Raw genomic sequence first — 22139 nt, 5'->3', positions numbered from 1 at the left:
TGCTTGAAAATTGTTTACAATATGAATTTGCCAATGGGATTTGTTTAAATATGGATTTGCCAATGGGTAAATGCCATTAATTATTTAGAATAATGCCTTAAATAATGTAAATATCTAGTTAAGATAAATAGCATTAATAAATAATAATTAAAAAAAACATCGTCTTCGAAATTGTAAGTTAGTCTATACAGGGTATATATTAGAAGAAAAAGACTGATTAAATAAGTATATAACTTAGTTCTTGATCGGTACATATATATATGGTAGTCTATAAATAATTACGAACCGATATGAAATGGTGCGTGGTAATTAGATAGTCAGAAGTGAAATATGGGGGTCGCTTAATATGGGGGCTATACACATTATGATATGGCCCAATTTTTGTTTGATTGGGGATCGGCTTATCTATAAGTATAGACCGATATGAAACAAATTTGGCATGGTTCAACTGAATCGGATGAAATTTGCTCCTCCAAGAGGCTCCGATAGCCTGGATCGGATTGTATGGGGGCTATATGTAATTATGGATATATGGTTGCCCAATTTTGGCATAGTTGTTAGTGGCCGTATACTTACACCACGTTCCAAATTTGAACCGGATCGGATGAAATTTGCTCTTCCAAGAGGCTCTGGAGGTCATATGTGGGTATCGGTTTATATGCGGTTATATATAATTATAGACCGATATGGACAAAATTTTGCATGGTTATGAGAGACTACATGCGTATCCCTCGTTCCAAATTTCAACCGGATCGGATGAAATTTGCTCCTCCAAAAGGCTCCTTAGGTCAAATCTGATGATCGATTTATATGGGGGCTATATATAATTATGGGCCGATATAGACCAATTTTTGCATGGTTGTTAGAGGCCATATAACAGGTTGGCTGATAAGTCCCCGGTCTGACACATAGACGGCGTCGCTAGTACTAAATGCATATTATTTTTATATAGTACCAACCTTCAAATGATTCGTGTCAAAATTTGACGACTGTAAGTCAATTAGTTTGTGAGATAGAGCGTCTTTTGTGAAGCAACTTTTGTTATTGTGAAAAAATGGAAAAAAGGAATTTCGTGTTTTGATAAAATACTGTTTTCTGAAGGGAAAAAATACGGTGGAAGCAAAAACTTGGCTTGATAATGAGCTTCCGGACTCTGCCCCAGGGAAATCAACATTAATTGATTGGTATGCAAAATTCAAGCGTGGTGAAATGAGCACGGAGGACGGGTAACGCAGTGGACGCCCGAAAGAGGTGGTTACCGACGAAAACATCGAAAACAATCCACAAAAGGATTTTGATTGACCGTAAAGTGAAGTTGATCGAGATAGCAGAGGCCTTAAAGATATCAAAGGAACGTGTTGGTCATATCAGTCATCAATATTTGGATATGCGGAAGCTCTGTGCAAAATGGGTGCCGCGCGAGCTCACATTTGACCAAAAACAACAACGTGTTGATGATTCTGAGCGGTGTTTGCAGCTGTTAACTCGTAATACACCCGAGTTTTTCCGTCGATATGAGACAATGGATGAAACATGGCTCCATCACTACACTCCTGAGTCCAATCGACAGTCGGCTGAGTGGACAGCGACTGGTGAACCGTCTCCGAAGCGTGGAAAGACTCAAAAGTCCGCTGGCAAAGTAATGGCCTCTGTTTTTTGGGATTCGCATGGAATAATTTTTAACGATTATCTTGAGAAGGGAAAAACCATCAACAGTGACTATTATATGGTGTTATTGGAGCGTTTGAAGGTCGAAATCGCTGCAAAACGGCCCCATATGAAGAAGAAAAAAGTGTTGTTCCACCAAGTCATTGAGAACGATGGCAAAAATTCATGAATTGGGCTTCGAATTGCTTCCCCACCCACCGTATTCTCCAGATCTGGCCCCCAGTGACTTTTTCTTGTTCTCAGACCTCAAAAGGATGCTCGCAGGGAAAAAAATTTGGCTGCAATGAAGAGGTGATCGCCGAAACTTAGGCCTATTTTGAGGCAAAACCGAAGGAGTACTACCAAAATGTTATAAAAAAATTGAAAGGTCGTCATAATCGTTGTATCGCTTTTGAAGGGAACTATGTTGAATAATAAAAACGAATTTTGAAAAAAATGTGTTTTTCTTTGTTAGACCGGGGACTTATCAGCCAACCTTTTATTTACACCATGTACCATATTTCAACCGGATATGAATATTATTCCTCTCAGGGGATCCGCAAGAAAAATCTGGGGATCGCTTTATATGAGGGCTATATATAATTATGGATCGATGTGGACCTGTTTTTTGCATGGGCATTAGAGGCCATATATAAAAACCACGTACCAAATTTCAACCTGATCGGATGAAACTTGCTTCTCTATGAGGATCCGCAAGCCAAATCTCGGGGGTCGGTTTTATGGGGGCTATACGTAAAAGTGGTCCGATATATCCCGTTCACAATGCCATCTGACCTACATCACAAACAACTACTTGTGCCAAGTTGGAAGTCGATAATTTATTTTGTTCGGAAGCGTGATTTCAGCAAACGGATGGACAGGTTAGGTTAGATTAAAGTGGTAGCCCGATTAAATTTCAGGCTCACTTAGACTATTCAGTCCACTTTCACTTCTAGTTTTTACCACTGAACCTCCTCTATTATTTTCCTTTGTTGAACCAACCAGATTGTTCCAAAAACCAACCAGATTGTTCCAAAAAAAAGTTACTGGCGGACTTTTTCCAAATCTAATGCTATATGCCCCTAAAATTCGCTTACGCCTTACACAAAATGCAGAACACTCACACAAGAGGTGTTTAATTGATTCCTTTTCCTCCACATCATGACAGCTCATACAGTAGTCATTATACTTCGCACCAATAGTTTTTGGAAATTCGCCTATCAGGCAGCGACCCGTTATAACAGATATCAGGAGTGATATCTGACGTCTTGAGAACACTGGTATATCTAGTGTGCGGTGCGAGTTTAAATGGGGCCATATTTACTTGGTGTAGTTACAACCCTTGCAATTCTCCCATCGAACATTTGCCATCATGACAGCCTTCTCACGCAGTAATAGCTTGCAGGTAGCCAGAGACATACCAACAGATTCTAGTTCCCTGGAATATGGAAGGTAGTTCCTAGCTTTGCTAACTCATCTGCTTCGCAGTTCCCCAGACGTCGCTAGATCGACTCAGAATTTCACCACGACCCAGAATATATGTACTTCACAGAGTCGTTAACCAATATTTCGATGTGTTACAAATGGAATAACAAAGTTAATATACTATGCATCTATGGTGGAGGGTATAAAAAAGGAAATTACTCTATAAATGTGGCTAATCTAACCGAATTTGTGAAAATGGAACAATACATTTGTGTAAGAGCTAGGTTAGGTTAGGTTAGGTTAAAGTGGCAGCCCGATTAAGATTCAGGCTCACTTAGACTATTCAGTCCATTGTGATACCACATTAACTAAAAGTACCTATTACATATGGGCACTTCTAGTTTTAACCGCTGAACCTTCTTGATTATTTTTCTTTGTTGAACCAACCAGATTGTTCCAAAAACATTAGCAGACTGCTTAAGTTAACGTTTTCCAGATCCGCCAGTAATCTGAAGCTATATGCTCCTAAAAGTTGCTTGCGCTTTACACAAAATGCAGGACACACATAAGAGGTGTTTAATTGATTCTTTTTCCTCCGCATCATGACAGCTCATACAATAGTCATTATACTTCGCGGCAATAGTTTTTGCAAAATCGCCTATCAGGCAGCGACCCGTTATAGCAGATATTAGGAGTGATATCTGACGTCTCGAGAACATTAGCATATCTAGTGTGCGGTTTAAGTTGAAATGGGGCCATATTTGCTTGGTGTCGTTACAACCCTTGCAATTCTCGCATCGAACATTTGCCATCATAACAGCCTTCTCACGCAGCATGAGCTTGCAGGTAGCTAGGGGCATACCCTGGAATATGTAAGGTAGTCCCTAGCCTTGCCAACTCATCCGCTTCGCAGTTCCCCGGTATGTTCCTATGGCAGGCACCCATATTAGGTGAATATTGTACTGCTCAGCCATCTAATTGAGAGATTTGCGGCAGTCGATGGCCGTTTTCGAGTTGAGGAACACAGAGTCCAAGGATTTTATTGCAGGTTGACTGTCTGAGTATATATTAATGCCCACATTTTTTGGAACATTACTTCTCAGCCAATTCGCCACCTCTCTTATTGCTAATATTTCAGCCTGAAAAACACTACAGTGATTAGGTAATCTTTTCGCTATTCGAAGTTCCAGATCATTAGAATATACTCCGAACCCACTTGTCCATCCAATTTGGAGCCATCGGTGTAGAAATCTATATATTCTTTATTCCCCGGGGTCTGTGCACCACGCCTCACTGTTGGGGATTAGAGTCTCAAACTTTTTGTCGAAAAGTGGACTCGCCAAAGTGTAATCCACTACGTTAGGCACATCTGGCATTATTTTGAGGACAGAACTGTGACCGTAACCTTTTTCCGACCACAGCGATAGTTCGCGCAACCGCACAGCCGTTGTTGCAGCTGACTGTTTGGCCAAAATGTCTAAAGGCAATAGATGCAGCATGACATTAAGGGAATTTGTTCCTGTCTTGCTGAATGCGCCTGAAATACACAAACACGCCATACGCTGAACTTTATCTAAACAAGTCGGTTTCTGAAGTGCCGGCCACCAGACTACAACACCATATAGCATTATAGGTCTAACCACTGCCGTGTATAGCCAATGCACAATTTTTGGTTTTAGTCCCCACTTTTTTCCTATTGCTGTTTTGCACGAGTACAAAGCTACAGTTGCCTTTCTCGCCCTTTCTTCAATATTAAGCTTAAAGTTCAGCTTCCTGTCCAAAATAACGCCAAGGTATTTTGCACAATCACCAAAGGGAATTTCAATACCCCCTAAGGAAATAGGCCTAACCGTGGGAGTTTTGCGATCTTTGCAGTACATGACTAATTCTGTCTTTGCAGGATTTACCCCAAGACCATTGTCTTTCGCCCATTTCTAAGTCATCCGGAGGGCCCTCTGAATAATATCTCTGATTGTGGATGGGAATTTTCCCCTGACTGCCAGAGCCACATCATCTGCGTATGCCACCACTTTTATCCTTTCTTTTTCTAGAGTAACAGGAAGGCTATTTATAGCAACATTCCAAAGAAGAGGTGATAGAACTCCTCCTTGGGGAGTTCTATCACATACCTTTGTATGTTTGCTTGTCCTATTGTGGCTGAAATACGTCTCTTCATTAGCAGTTCGTCTAACAGCCTAAGTATACATGGATCAACATTCAGAGTTGTCAGTCCATTTAATATCGAGCTCGGATGGACATTATTGAACGCCCCTTCGATGTCTAGAAACGCCACGATTGTGTATTCTTTGACAGATAGTGAGCTTTCAATAAAGCTGACTAGTTCATGTAGTGCGGTCTCAGTAGACCTGCCCTTCGAGTATGCATGCTGTCGTTTCGAGAACAAACTTGAATCGATGCTAGTTCTAAGATAAATATCTATCATCCTCTCCAGAGTCTTAAGTAGGAATGAGGATAAGCTGATTGGTCGGAAATCCTTCGCCCTCGAGTGAGAGGCTTTTCCCACTTTAGGTATGAAAACGACTTTTGTTTCCCTCCACTTTCCTGGGATATATGATAAGTTGATACATCCTTTATATATCACCGACAACCAGGGGATAATTTTGTCAGTTAAGAGCTATATGTAAGCCTGAATAAGATCGGCTAATACATCTGAGTTTGAAATTTTAGTAATATTGGGTATTAAATTAAAAGTAATATTGCCAAATTTGTAAAAATCGGGCGATCTTTCTTTGAGTAATATCGGTAATAAATATGGGTTTTATACCCACCACCTTAGAATGGTAATGGGGGTATAATAACTTTTTCATTCCGTTTGTAACACATCGATATATCGATTTCCGACTATACTCGTATAAAGTATAAATAACTATATTCTTGATTAAGGAGAAATTCCAAGACGATATAACCATGTCCGTCTGTCTGTCTGTTGCAAGCACGCTACAGCTTTCAATAATAGAGATATCGTCCTGCAATTTGGCACAGATACTTTTTTTTAGTTTGCAGACAGGTCAAGTTCGAATATGGGCTACATCGGTCCAGGTTTTGATATAGCCTCATTATAAACCGACCCCCCGATTTGGGGTCTTGGGCTTATAGAAACCGTAGTTTTTATCCAATTCGCCTGAAATTGGCAATCTAGAGGCACTTTAGAACCATAAAGAGGTGTGCCAAAAATGGTGAGTATCGGTCCAGGTTTTGGTATAGCCCCCGGTTTTATTTCTTGGGTTTATAGAAACTGAATTTACTATCCGATTTGGCTGAAATTGAAAATCTAGAGATATTTTAGGACCATAAAAAGGTGTGCCGTAAATGGTGAGTATAGGTTCATGTTTTGGTATAGCCTCCATATAGACCGATCTCCCCGTTTTATTTCTTGGGCTTATAAAAATCTTTGTTTTTTTCCAATTTGCCTCAAATTGAAAATCTAGAGGTATTTTAGGACCATAAAAAGGTGTGCCGTAAATGGTGAGTATAGGTCCATGTTTTGATAGCCACCATATAGACCGATCTCTAGATTTTACTTCTTTTATCCAATTTGCCTGAAATTGGAAATGTAGAGGTATTATAAAAAGGCGCGCCGAAAATGTTGACTATTGTTCAATGTTTTAGTATAGCCCGATCTCCCGATTTTACTTTTGGGCTTATAGAAACCGTAGTTTTTATCTGATTTGCCTGAAATTGTAAATATTCCAGTATATTTATTTAAGATTATTTAAGATTCGTCCCGGCCGAACTTACTGCTTTATATACTTGTTTTGAATAATGGGGGTAAAAATTTACAGATTTTGGATTTCAAATCAAGTCTTTAGTTCATCATTTTTTTGACACCTACACGAGATGTTTGTGATTCCTTTAAAACTCAAACATATTCAACCCAGATTCTGGATTTATAACAACTATTTTTTGTTATAAATCCAGAATCTGGTCTTAATCTATAAATTTATAGGTATAGTATAGGTATAATCTATAAATTTATCGTCGGGAAGCGTACTGTTTGAACTGATCTGCTTAGCAGAATATCTGTCATCAAACCCGCCTGAAATTCTATATAAAAGGTGATACGGTAAAAGTTTGGTCAATATAAACTTGACGTATTTCTTTCAATTTTGCATTTAAAAAACCTGAACACCCCTCATTTTGAAGGTGTGTGTGTGTAGAATGTTGCTCCTATTTTGATTTTGGAATTCACTCTTCAGTTGTCAAAATGCCGTCCAAGCAAGAAGAGCAGCGTATCAAAATTTTGCTCGCGCATCGCGAAAATCCGAGCTACTCGCACGCAAAGCTGGCAAAATCGCTAAAAGTTGCCAAATCAACCGTTACAAATGTAATTAAAGTGTTTGGGGAACGTTTGTCGACAGCCAGGAAGTCTGGATCGGGGGGAAATCGAAAACCGGAAGCCGCTGAGACGACAAAGAGAGTTGCCGGTAGTTTCAAGCGAAACCCTAACCTCTCTCTCCGTGATGCCGCAAATAAGCTGGGTGTATTGTCTACAACCGTGCATCGAGCCAAAAAACGAGCCGGACTATCGACTTACAAGAAGGTAGTGACTCCAAATCGCGATGATAAACAAAATACGACGGCCAAAGCGCGATCCCGGAGGCTGTACACGACGATGCTGACGAAGTTTGACTGCGTGGTAATGGACGACGAAACCTACGCCAAAGCCGACTACAAGCAGCTTTCGGGACAGGAGTTTTATACGGCAAAAGGAAGGGGAAAGGTAGCAGATATTTTCAAGCACATAAAACTGTCAAAGTTCGGAAAGAAATATCTCATTTGGCAAGCCATCTGTACCTGTGGCTTGAAAAGCAGCATTTTCATAGCTTCCGGGACTGTCAACCAAGAAATTTACGTGAAAGAGTGTTTGAATAAATGTCTGCTGTCTTTCCTGAAGAAACACGGTTGTTCCGTACTGTTTTGGCCGGATTTGGCATCTTGCAATTACGGTAAAAAGGCCATGGAGTGGTAAGCCGCCAACAACGTGCAGGTGGTTCCCAAGGACAAGAACCCTCCCAACACGCCAGAGCTCCGCCCAATTGAGAAATACTGGGCTATTGTCAAGCGGAACCTAAAGAAAACCAAAAAAACTGCTAAGGACGAGCAGCAGTTCAAGGCAAACTGGCTTTCTGCGGCGAAGAAGGTGGACAAGGTGGCTTTACAAAATCTGATGGCAGGTGTCAAGCGTGAGGCCCGGCAATTCGGATTTGGTAAAGCGAAAGCCTAACTGAATATTTTTCCTGAATTTTATACTAATTGAACTTGAAAAAGAAATTTAATTTGATTTTTTAAATAAACGATTTCACCGATTTACACGCGTTTTCCCTTGACCAAATTTTGACCGTATCACCCTTTATTATCAAGTAACCCGCTACTATGAAGAGTTTTCAAAAGAAACTATTACATTTGGTTCATGATGGAGAGTCGGCCCGGCCGAACTTACCGCTGTGTGTTATATACTTGTTGTTTGCCAAATTTGGGAAAATAGGGAAATACATATATATGAGACCATATTTACATATAAACCGATTTCGATGAAGGGTTGTAAATTACATTATGTCACAATTGACGCCGATTGTTAATAAAAAAAATTCGATTGTTAGTAAAATCGGTTGATAATTGCAACCGAAAACCTGGGAACAATAAATACATGGAGAGACGGACGGACAGACACCAAAGCTAGATTGACTCTGAAATCAATATTTCTGGTAGGCACCTTTTTTTGGCAGATCAAAGTTATTATACCCTGACCACTATGTGATTTAGGGTATAAAAATATATTTTTGTTAAATCTTTAGCTTAAATAACTGTATTTATACTTTTATATATCTTTCTAATTGCCTTCTACAACTTCACCTCCTGTTACTTTCTGGGATTCTGTGTACAATAGCTATCTATGACTTCATGCTACAAAACTTGCATAACTAAGGGCGACATTTGACGTAGATTGCTCATTTAAGGTAATTTATTTAACACCTTGCCAACCATTGAAAATCATTCATCCTTGAAGTGGCAGGAGAGCCAAGAAGAGTGAAAGTAAAGCCAAACAATAACGTTAAAGGAAAGAAAAACAAATATTTTGAAACAAAAGAAAGAAATACGAAATCACACACAGACACACACTCGCAGACTCACCTGAAAGTGAAGCATTTTAAAAGGAGACAGGAATGTCCAATATTTTTGAGTGGTTAATTAGAGGATACATTTTTTCAGCAAAGAAAACTAAACAAATATTAAATGAGACAAACATTACAATGAATAATGAATTTATTTAGGCTTAGATCAGAGTTGGTTGTTCATCCTTATACCCGTCTATTGATCGGACTTTGCAATTTTTAGTCGTTAATGTTGATTAAATAAATAAAATCTTTTTGGTTTCTTAGAAATTTAAAATATTTTTATACCCTAAACCACATAGTGGTCAGGGTATTATAAGTTTGATCGGCCAAAAAATGTGCCTACCAGAAATATTGATTTTAGACCCCATAAAATATATACCGATCGACTCAGAATCACCTCCTGAGTCGATCTAGCGCTTGGTGTTCGCCCGTCCGTCCGTCCGTCTGTCCATGTATTTGTTGTTCACAGGATTCCGGTCGCAATTATTAACCGATTTTGATGAAATTTGGTACAGGGAGTTTTTTGGACACAAGGACGAACGCTATTGAATTTGGAAGAAATCGGATCAAATTTAGATATAGCTCCCATATATATGTATCGCCCGATTTCGACAAATGGGGTCACGTTGCGCGTTTTTTCAAACGGATCGTCATCAAATTTGGCAAAAGGTAATCTTTTCCATCGCCCTTCAAGTATGCAAAATTTCATCCAAATCGGTTCAGATTTAGATATAGCTCATATATATGTATCGCCCGATTTTCCCAAATTTGGCCACAAAACCTTTATTTATCAACCGATCTTACTCAAAGTTGGCTAAATATAATCTTCTAAAGCACTAACTATATGTGCAAAAAATCATCGAAATCGGTTCAGATTTAGCTATAGCTCCCATATATATGTACCGCCCGATTTTTCTAAATTTGGCCATAAAACCCTTATTTATCAACCGATCTTGCCCAAATTTGGCTAAATGTAGTCTTCTATGGCACTAACTATATGTGCAAAAAATCATCGAAATCGGTTCAGATTTAGATATAGCTCCCATATATATGTATAGCCCGATTTTCCCAAATTTGGCCATAGAACCCTTATTTATTAACCGATCTTACTAAAAATTGGCTACATCCAGTCCTCTATAGTACTAACTATATGTGCAAAATTTCATCGAAATCGGTTCATATGTAGATATAGCTCCCATATATGTATCACCCGATTTTGAAATTCGCCCCTAATAACTTTATGTTTGACCATATTGGCTTCATTTCTTAACTGATCTTACTCAAATCTTGCACAAGGTAACCTTTTGTGGAATTAATAAAACCCGCAAAATATTATGCAAATTGGTTCAGATTTAGATATAGCTTCCATATATATGCATCGCTCGATTTTCCCAAATATGGCCATAGTACTCTTATTTATTAAACAATGTTACTCAAATTTTGATGTACTAGCCGATCATACTTATACGCACTTGTAGCTTTTACATAAGAATGTTACTCGATTTTTACAAATTTTGATTTATTACCCACACTAATTTAACGATTTTTTAATAATGGGCTCAATATTAGTGGCATACTAACTCCGTAGGTGCAATATCAACACAGCCAGTGTTGCTAGAAGTAGGGGAAATTCCCTATATGTAGGGTTTTTCTAATATTTAGCGTCTTGTAGGGACGTAGGGCCACAATGTAGGACATTTTCACTCAACACAATTTGTAATAATTTTTACATTTTGGTGGCTCTAGAGGAGGAAATTAGAAGCCGACAAGGCTTGATCTTTAACAATGTGTGGTAAACTTTATTCCTGTAGAGAATTTTGTCAACATTTTTTTTTCTATAAAACATTTTATCAAAATTGTATTTCTATAGAAATTTTTTTCAAAATATTATTTCTATAAAAAATTTTCTCAAAATTTTATTTTTGTGGAATTTTTTCTCAAAATTTTATTTCTATAGAACTTATGTCAAAGTTTTATTTATATAGAAAAATTTCTCACAAAAATTTGTTTATAGAAACTTTTTCCAAAATTTTATTTTTGTAGAGATTTAAAAAAAAGATTAATAATTTGGGTAGAATTCTACCAACTGTGGCAACCGTGGTGGTAATACAAATTTATATTCTAAGTTATATACGTTGCATATTCATGTTTTAAGATAATAAAGTACTTAGAACCATTTTTGTTTAGTAATTTTTTTAAATTTAACGAAAAAATATAGTAGGGAAAATTGTATGGGAAAGTAGGGAACTTTTTTTGTCCTTGTAGGGTAAACCGAACATTTTCCGTGGCAACATTGACTACGAGCTATAGTCAGATTGACACAAAGCACCCATAGACATGTACCCCTTACTTTTCTTAAATATGCAACTGCGGTTTATCAAAAAATGTTACCCCACAAATGCCTATGATTACTAATTCTGTAATAGTGGTTTAGGGTATGATATAGTCGGCCCCGCCCGACTTTCTACTTTACTTACTTGTTTTTTTTTTATCAAAGTGAGTGAAATCTCCCTCTAAAATCTTTTCCATTTGTATTCCACACAATCTATTATCAAAAATCATTTACTTATTTTTTTTATTGCTTTTATTTTATATTTTTCTTTGAGTAATCCATTGTGAAGGTCAACCATGTTTTTTTCTGGTGGCCTGTGCCATATGTTGCACACACACGCCAGTGAATGTAAAATCACCAGAAACAAAAAAATATGGTACGAATATGTTTGTAATTCATAGAATAGAAAGGTGGTAGCAGCTGCCAATAAATTGTGTTAATAAAGCAAAAGTTGTTAATTTAAAAGATTTATAACAACGTAACCGTGTTACGCAAGATAGCGTATGTTTATGATTGGTGAGTCCGGGCTACCGTGACATGCAATGCCATATCCTAACATGGATATTGATACTGTTGTTGGTGTTGTTGCTATTTGCCAGTTTATATTCCCATACATCTTTTACAGCATCGTCAATTTGGGTAAGATTTTCAAACGGCAACATCAATTGTTAAAAAAAAAACCTCATAGAGAAGTTACGTAAATGTAGCGTATCCTAATGAAAAACAATTGTTAAGAATTTTGTATGGATATTTCTTCTGTGTAAGTTTGGCTAAGGAATATTTGCAAATAGACCGATAGGGATTGAAGTTGCCAGATTTGTATTGAGTAATCCAGAAAAGCTTTGAGGGAAATATTATACAAATGATTTGAAAATACTTTGAGCTTAGAGAACTAACTACACAGAAAAAATGCCAGTAATTAAAATAATGCTGATACGAAATTATTATTGAAAAAAAAAATTATTTGTGTATAGTTAGTTTTTATTATAGAAATAAAATGTTGACAATATTTTCTATAGAAAAAAATTTTGACAAAATTTTCTATAGAAATACAAATTTGAAAAACTTTTCTATAGAAATGAAATTTTGACAAAATTTCCTATAGAAATAAAACTTTGACAAAATTTTCTACAGAAATAAAATTTTGACAAAATAATCTACAGAAATAAAATGTTGAAAAAATTTTCTATAAAAATAAAAATTTGACAAAATTTTCTATAAAAATAAAATTTGAACAAAATTTTCTATAGAAATAAAATTTTGACAAAATTTCGTAAGAAATAAAATTTTTACAAAAATTTCTATAGAAATAAAATTTTGACAAAAATTTCTATAGAAATAAAATTTTTACAAAAGTTTCTTTAGAAATAAAATTTTTAAAAAATTTTCTATAGAAATAAATTTTGACAAAAATTTCTATGAAAATAAAATTTTGACAAAATTTTCTATAGAAATAAAATTTTGACAAAATTTTCTATATAAATAAAATTTTGACAAAATTTTCTATATAAATAAAATTTTGACAAAATTTTCTATAGAAATAAAATTTTGACAAAAATTTCTATGGAAATAAAATTTTGACAAAATTTTATATAGAAATAAAATTTTGACAAAATTTTCTATAGAAATTAAATTTTGACAAAATTTTCTATATAAATAAAATTTTGAGAAATTTTTCTATAGAAATAACATTTTGACAAAAATTTCTATAGAAATAAAATTTTGACAAAATTTTCTATAAAAATAAAATTTTGACAAAATTTTCCATAGAAATAAAATTTTGACAAATTTTTTTATAGAAATAAAATTTTGACAAAATTTTCTATAGAAATTAAATTTTGACAAAATTTTCTATAGAAATAAAATCTTGACAAAGTTTTCTATAGAAATAAAATTTTGACAAAATTTTCTATAGATATAAAATTTGACAAAAGTTCCTTAAAAATAAAATTTTGGCAAACATTTTTATGGGCATAAGACTTTGACCAAATTTTCTATAGAAATATTTTTTATTATAAAAATTAAATTTTGAGAAAATTTTCTATAGAAATAAAATTTTTACAAAATTTTGTATAGAAATAAAATTTTGACAAACTTATCTACAGAAATAAAATTTTGACAAAATTTTCTACAGAAATAAAATTTTGACAGAATTTTCTATAGAAATAAAATTTGACAAAAGTTTCTTAAAAATAAAATTTTGGCAAAAATTTTTATGGGCATAAAACTTTGACAAAATTTTCTATAGAAATAAAATTTTTTTTTTATACAAAATAAAATTTTGTCAAAATTTTCTATAGAAATAAAATTTTGACAAAATTTTTTATAGAAAAAAATTCTATGGACAAAATTTTCTATAGAAATAAAATTTTGACAAAATTTTCTATAGAAATAAAATTTGACAAAAGTAACTTAAAAATAAAAGTTTTTCAAAAATTTTTATGGGCATAAAACTTTGACAAAATATTCTATATAAATATTCTATATAAATTTTTATATAAATATTCTATATAAATTTTTACAAAATTTTCTTTAGAAATAAAATTTTGACAAAATTTTCTATATAAATAAAATTTTGACAAAATTTTCTATAGAAATAAAATTTTTAGAAATTTTTCTATAGAAATAACATTTTGACAAAAATTTCTATAGAAATAAAATTTTGACAAAATTTTCTATAAAAATAAAATTTTGACAAAATTTTCTATAGAAATAAAATTTTGACAAAATTTTCCATAGAAATAAAATTTTGACACATTTTTTTATAGAAATAAAATTTTGACAAAATTTTCTATAGAAATTAAATTTTGACAAAATTTTCTATAGAAATAAAATTTTGACAAAATATTCTACAGAAATAAAATGTTGACAAAATTTTCTATAGAAATAAAATTTTGACAACATTTCCTATAGAAATAAAATTTTGACAATATTTTCTATAGAAAAAAAATTTTGAGAAATTTTTCTATAGAAATAACATTTTGACAAAAATTTCTATAGAAATAAAATTTTGACAAAATTTTCTATAAAAATAAAATTTAGACAAAATTTTCTATAGAAATAAAATTTTGACAAAATTTTCCATAGAAATAAAATTTTGTCAAATTTTTTTATAGAAATAAAATTTTGACAAAATTTTCTATAGAAATTAAATTTTGACAAAATTTTCTATAGAAATAAAATTTTGACAAAATATTCTATAGAAATAAAATTTTGACAAAATTTTCTATAGAAATAAAATTTTGACAACATTTCCTATAGCAATAAAATTTTGACAATATTTTCTATAGAAATAAATTTTTGACAAAATTTTCTATAGAAATAAAATCTTGACAAAGTTTTCTATAGAAATAAAATTTTGACAAAATTTTCTATAGATATAAAATTTGACAAAAGTTCCTTAAAAATAAAATTTTGGCAAACATTTTGATGGGCATAAGACTTTGACCAAATTTTCTATAGAAATATTTTTTTTTATAAAAATTAAATTTTGACAAAATTTTCTATAGAAATAAAATTTTTACAAAATTTTGTATAGAAATAAAATTTTGACAAAATTTTCTATAGAAATAAAATTTTGAGAAAATTTTCTATAGAAATAAAATTTTTACAAAATTTTGTATAGAAATAAAATTTTGACAAAATTTTCTACAGAAATAAAATTTTGTCAAAATTTTCTATAGAAATAAAATTTTGTCAAAATTTTCTATAGAAATAAAATTTTGACAAAATTTTTTATAGAAAAAAATTCTATGGACAAAATTTTCAATAGAAATAAAATTTTGACAAAATTTTCTATAGAAATAAAATTTGGCAAAAGTTACTTAAAAATAAAATTTTGTCAAAAATTTTTATGGGCATAAAACTTTGACAAAATATTCTATAGAAATAATATTTTGAGAAAATTTTCTATAGAAATAAAATTTTTACAAAATTTTCTTTAGAAATAAAATTTTGACAAAAATTTCTATAGAAATAAAATTTCGACAAACTTTTCTTTAGAAATAAAATTTTGACAAAATTTTCTTTAGAAATAAAATTTTTGTCAAAAGTTTCTATAGAAATAAAATGTTGACAAAATTTTCTATAGAAATAAAATTTTGACAAACTTTTCTATAGAAATAAAATTTTAGCAAAATTTTCTATAGAAATAAATTTTTTTAAAAACTTTTCTGTAGAAATAAAATTTCTATGGACAAAATTTTCTATAGAAATAAAATTTTGACAAAATTTTCTGTAGAAATAAAATTTTGACAAAATTTTCTATAGAAATAAAATTTTGACAAAATTTTCTATATAAAAAAGTGTTGAATAATTTTCCATAAAGGCAGTATTAATTCAATATATTTAAACTTTTTAAGTTTTAGAAGTAAAAGCTTTAATTCGTTGGTGCAAGCTGAAAAGAAAAAAAACTTCGACACCGTTGCAATTTAAGGAAAATTTGTATAAATTGTTGCTATTATGGACGATCATAAAATAATAAATAATCTTCTAAAATAAATTAATTAAACATTTCTTTCGAACAAACAATTTTTAATTATAACCACAAAATTTTGATTAAACACTGCGAAATAAGATTTCTTATTTGGTAGTTTTTTGGTTTTGCTCAACTTAAGAAATTAGTTGTTTGCATTTTATAATGATAATTGATTTTAAAAGCTTCTTAACCCTTTGCCCACCAATGTTCCTTATATTTACAACAATTTGTCGAACCATTGTATGATAGTTTGAGCTACAGATGATCACCAAATCAAAAATCAATGACTTGATAAATAAAACCTTAAATCAAATCAAAGTTGAACGTAAATGGGTTGTTTCAATATCAAGCTACATTAAATATCACAAAATATTTAATTGTTTGTATATGTGGCAACCCTATATAGCATTCTGGCCTCATATAGATTATTATTTTTTTTACGGGCCATATCGGTTCATAATTATATATAGCCCCCATATAAACCGATCCCCAAATTTGGTTTGCGGATCCTCTTGGAGGGTCAAAATTCATCCGATCTGTTTGAAATTTGGAACGTGGCGATAGTATGTGGTCTGTAACAAACACGCAAGAATTGGTCCATATCGGTCCATAATTATATATACCCTCCATATAAATCGATCCCCAGAGTTGACCTCCGGAACCTCTTGGAGGAGCAAAATTCATCCGATTCGGTTGAAATTTGGTACGTGGTGTTATATGGTCTCTAACAACCATGCAAAAATTGGTCCATATCGGTCCATAATTATATATGGCCCCCATATAAACCGTTCCCAAGATTTGATCTCCGGAGTCTCTTGGAGAAGCAAAATACATCCGGTTGAAATTTGCAATGTGGTGTTAGTATATAGCCGCTAATAACCATGCCAAAATTGGTCCATATAGGTCTATAGTTATATATAGCCGATCCCCAATCACACAAAAATTGGTCCATATCGGTTCATAATCATGGTTGCCACTCGAGCCAAAAATAAGCTTCCAAAATATTATTTTTATAGAAAATTTTGTCAAAAAAATTTTTATGGAAAATTTTGTCAAAATTTTATTTTTATGGGAAAATTTGCCAAAATTTTATTCCCATAGAAAATGTTGCCTAATTTGATTTCTATAGAAAATTTTGGCAAAATTTTATTTCTATAGAAAATGTTGTCAAAATTTTAATTCTCTTAAAAATTTTGTCAAAATTTTAATTCTCTTGAAAATTTTGTCAAAATTTTATTTCTATAGAAAATTTTGTCAAAATTTTATTTCTATAGAAAATTTTGCCAACACTTTATTCCTATAGAAAATTTTGGCAAAATTTTATTTCTATAGAAAATGTTGTCAAAATTTTAATTCTATAGAGAATGTTGTCAAAATTTTAATTCTCTTGAAAATTTTGTCAAAATTTTATTTCTATAGAAAATGTTGTCAAAATTTTACTTCTATAGAAAATATTGTCAAAATTTTATTTCTATAGAAAATGTTGTCAAAATATTATTTCTATAGAAAATGTTGTCCAAATTTTACTTCTATAGAAAATTTTGTCAAACTTACCTTGCCATCGGCAAGTGATACCGCAACCGAAGAAATTCGATTGTGGATGACAGTCTTCAGTAGAAGTTTCTACGCAATCCATGGTGGAGAGTACATAAGCATCGGCCTGGCCGAACTTACGGCCGTATATACTTGTTCTAAAGGGTGATTTGTTAAGAGCTTGATAACTTTTTTTTTTAAAAAAACGCATAAAATTTGCAAAATGTCATCGGTTCTTTATTTGAAACGTTAGATTGGTCCATGACATTTACTTTTTGAAGATAATTTCATTTAAATGTTGACCGCGGCTGCGTCTTAGGTGGTCCATTCGGAAAGTCCAATTTTGGGCAACTTTTTCGAGCATTTCGGCCGGAATAGCCCGAATTTGTTCGGAAATGTTGTCTTCCAAAGCTGGAATAGTTGCTGGCTTATTTCTGTAGACTTTAGACTTGACGTAGCCCCACAAAAAATAGTCTAAAGGCGTCAAATCGCATGATCTTGGTGGCCAACTTACCGGTCCATTTCTTGAGATGAATTGTTCTCCGAAGTTTTCCCTCAAAATGGCCATAGAATCGCGAGCTGTGTGGCATGTAGCGCCATCTTGTTGAAACCACATGTCAACCAAGTTCAGTTCTTCCATTTTTGGCAACAAAAAGTTTGTTAGCATCGAACGATAGCGATCGCCATTCACCGTAACGTTGCGTCCAACAGCATCTTTGAAAAAATACGGTCCAATGATTCCACCAGCGTACAAACCACACCAAACAGTGCATTTTTCGGGATGCATGGGCAGTTCTTGAACGGCTTCTGGTTGCTCTTCACTCCAAATGCGGCAATTTTGCTTATTTACGTAGCCATTCAACCAGAAATGAGCCTCATCGCTGAACAAAATTTGTCGATAAAAAAGCGGATTTTCTGCCAACTTTTCTAGGGCCCATTCACTGAAAATTCGACGTTGTGGCAGATCGTTCGGCTATTCATGATGAAATGTCAAAGCATACTGAGCATCTTTCTCTTTGACACCATGTCTGAAATCCCACGTGATCTGTCAAATACTAATGCATGAAAATCCTAACCTCAAAAGAATCACCCTTTATAATGGATTTAGCATTTTTATAGATAAAATTTTAATAATTTGTCCCATTTTATTAATTCTTACTCTGTTTTTAATCTATCTGATACAAAAAAATTAAAATTACCCATTGAGAATATTAAAAAAGCGATGTTAAAAGAATTGAATTAAAAGATTTTCCAGTAAAGTTAAAATAAAGAACATCTTTGGGAGGACATTTTTTGAAGGGCTTTTAAAGTTGTGCCCTTAGAAGAACTTCCAAATTTTTTTTTTGCTGGGTAGTTAGAGATTATATACTGACATCACGCACCAAATCTGTTTTATTGGAGAATTTGACATGATTTCAATGTACGGACGGACGATCCAGAATAAATATACCTTATGGGGTCTGATATAAATATTTCAATATATGTGGAATGACAAAGTTAGTGCCCTTCTCATCTTATGATGGATTGTGTACAAATGTGTGGAATAATGGTGTGGAAGTTTGATTTATAACAGATTGCGATGTCAAAAATCAATGACTTTATTTTAGATGTTATATTTAGTAGACTTTATAAAATGATATGAACATAATTAAAAATTCAATTTTTTATGAATGTGGCAACCCTTTTCCGAATGAGAAATAGCACAATGCAAACTCTAACCCAAAAAAAAGGACGATTGTTGAATTGCCGTTAACGTTCTTATGGCAATGGGCTATGTTTTGTAGCCTAAGCAGGCAATGCAATAAATTATGCTACTAAGCGTCTATGTTGTTTTCGGCCAAATTTGTAACGCACACCATTTCATTTATACATTGAGATAGTTAAAGCCCAGTGAAAAATTGGTTGGTTTTTCAAATCAGGCCCTGACAAAAAAAATATTCTCAAGTTGGTTGGCTTTTGAAATCAGGTTCTGAAAAGTAAAACTTTTCCAAGTTGATGCCATAATTATCTTGGCTAGAATTGAAAAAATGTAAACAATTGGGGTTTCAGTTAACTAATGTCCTACATATCAATGAAATTTTATATCTACTATGTCAAAGGTTGAGATGTACTGAAGAAATTAAATAGTTTATTCATTACAATATGTTTTCATTAATTAGCACAAAGAAATATTTTATTGCTGTTTTCTCTATGCGAAGAAATCAAATGAAAAACTAACAAATACACAACCAATAATCAGGCTACCCTGGTTAAGGCCTCACAAAATTACTCCTACCTCCGTAATAGTGCCATTGGGAGAATCATTCACACACCAAAACTCACACACACACACACAGATGAAAACGAAAAACAAACAGTTCATGCCACAGTTGAAACAAACAGTCATTATTAATGGCATCTCTTCTTGTCAAAAGTCTATGTGCAATATAAAGATGTTTGGAGGGCAACTCCAAAAACGGAAACAGCAAGGACCTTAGTCAAAGTAAAAATATCCAATTGCTATTTGAAACATGGAATCCTTTTGGGGGCAACGTTGCTATTTTATTCAAATCAAAATTTATGTATTCTTTATTTTTACATCCAGACAAAATATCCCACCATACCCCATCTCCGCCAAAAAAAAGAAACAAAGAAAACTCTTAATGGTGTTATATAGTTTATATGGAGAGAAATGAAGGATATAGGAGAGATGGGTAAAAAGGTTATATGCCTTAAGGATATATGCTCTTCGTGATGCTTTTGGTGGCTAGTGACTACAAAATTTTGGAAAAAGACAATTGATTTGTTTATCTCCATTAGATTAGTTACAAGACTTTTTCGAAAAAGACAAAGAGTCCATTGTTCCAAGTATTAACGGTTTTATAGGACATATTTTGGGCTCGACAAGTGAATGAAATTATTGAAGCATAGCATGACATTAAAACATGGCATTTTGGTTATATTATGGTGTTAATTTTATGGAAATGAGAATTCGAAAGAAAATTTAATGTGTCATTTGCCATGAGTGGAAGTGATCATGCAACTAAAAACATACTAAAAGCTAACTGAAACCGATAAATTAATACCGTTGCTGATATGTAATGCAACAAATAAAAACAATATATTTACTTTTTTTTCAGTCTAACTTTTTGTTGCATTGGGGAGCTCTTACACTTTTGGACACTTCAATCGGTTTAGTCCAAGCTTATTTTTTAATATGTATTGCATCCGTTTTCGAACTCTGTTCAGCTCACGGGCAAGTGTCGTTAGTATATGACTATTATATCCCACATCATTCTTTAGAAAACAGCATAAATAAAACTAAAAAGCCTGAGACCGGGCTCAGCGTAGCAGCAAATTAGCGACACAGAGTTACTGGTATAACAGAAAGATACGATGGAGGATAAACCGTGCATAAAAAGATCGGTTGCCACACTTGGTAGACTTCTAGCAAAAATTATAGATTTTTTACTGTTTGGTAAATTGGTAAAATTCTTAATGTTTAGTTGAATTTTGCACAATATTTTCTAGTGATATACACTTTCAAAAAAAAACAAAAACAAATCAAAAAAACTTCTATAGAAATAAAATTTTGACAAAATTTTCTATAGAAATAAAATTTTAACAAAATTGTCTATGGAAATAAAATTGTGACAAAGTTTTCTATAGAAATAAAATTTTGGCTGAATTTTTTATATAAAAATAAAACTATGATAAAATTTTCTATATAAATAAAATTTTGTCAAAATTATCTATAGAAAAAAATTTACAAAATTTTCTATAGCAATAAAATTTTGACATTTTCTACAGAAATAAAATGTTGACAAAACTTTCTATAGAAATAAAATTTTCCATAGAAATAACATTTTGACAAAATTTTCTATAGAAATAAAATTTTAACAAAATTGTCTATGGAAATAAAATTGTGACAAAATTTTCTATAGAAATAAAATTTTGGCTGAATTTTTTATATAAAAATAAAACTATGATAAAATTTTCTATATAAATAAAATTTTTTTCTATATATGATAAAATTTTCTATATAAATAAAAAAAAATGTCTATAGAAATAAAAATTTGACAAATCTTTATATAGAAACAAAGTTTTGACAAAATTTTATATATAAAAAAAAATTTTGCAAAATTTTCTATAGAAAAGAAACTTGACAAAATTTTCTCTAGAAACAAAATTTTGATAAAATATGCTATGGAAATAAAATTTTGACAAAATTTTATATAGAAATAAGATTTTGACAAAATTATCTGTACAAGTAAAATTTTGACAAAATTTTCTATAGAAATAAAATTGTCACAAAATTTTTTCTAAAAATGAAATTTTGACAAAATTGTCTGTACAAATAAAATTTTGACAAAATTTTCTATAGAAATAAAATTTTGACAACATTTTCTATAGAAATAAAATGTTGACAAAATTGTCTGTACAAATAAAATTTTGACAAAATTTTCTATAGAAATCAAGTTTTGACAAAATTTTCTGCAGAAATAAAATTTTGACAAAATTTCTATAGAAATAAAATTTTGAAAAAATTATCTAAAGAAATAGAATTTCGACAAAATTATCTATAGAAAAAGAATTTTGACAAAAAATA

Source organism: Haematobia irritans, chromosome 1, assembly GCF_050003625.1.
Source record: "Haematobia irritans isolate KBUSLIRL chromosome 1, ASM5000362v1, whole genome shotgun sequence".
In the NCBI taxonomy this organism is placed as follows: domain Eukaryota; kingdom Metazoa; phylum Arthropoda; class Insecta; order Diptera; family Muscidae; genus Haematobia; species Haematobia irritans.
This window is presented reverse-complemented; position numbering follows the sequence as displayed.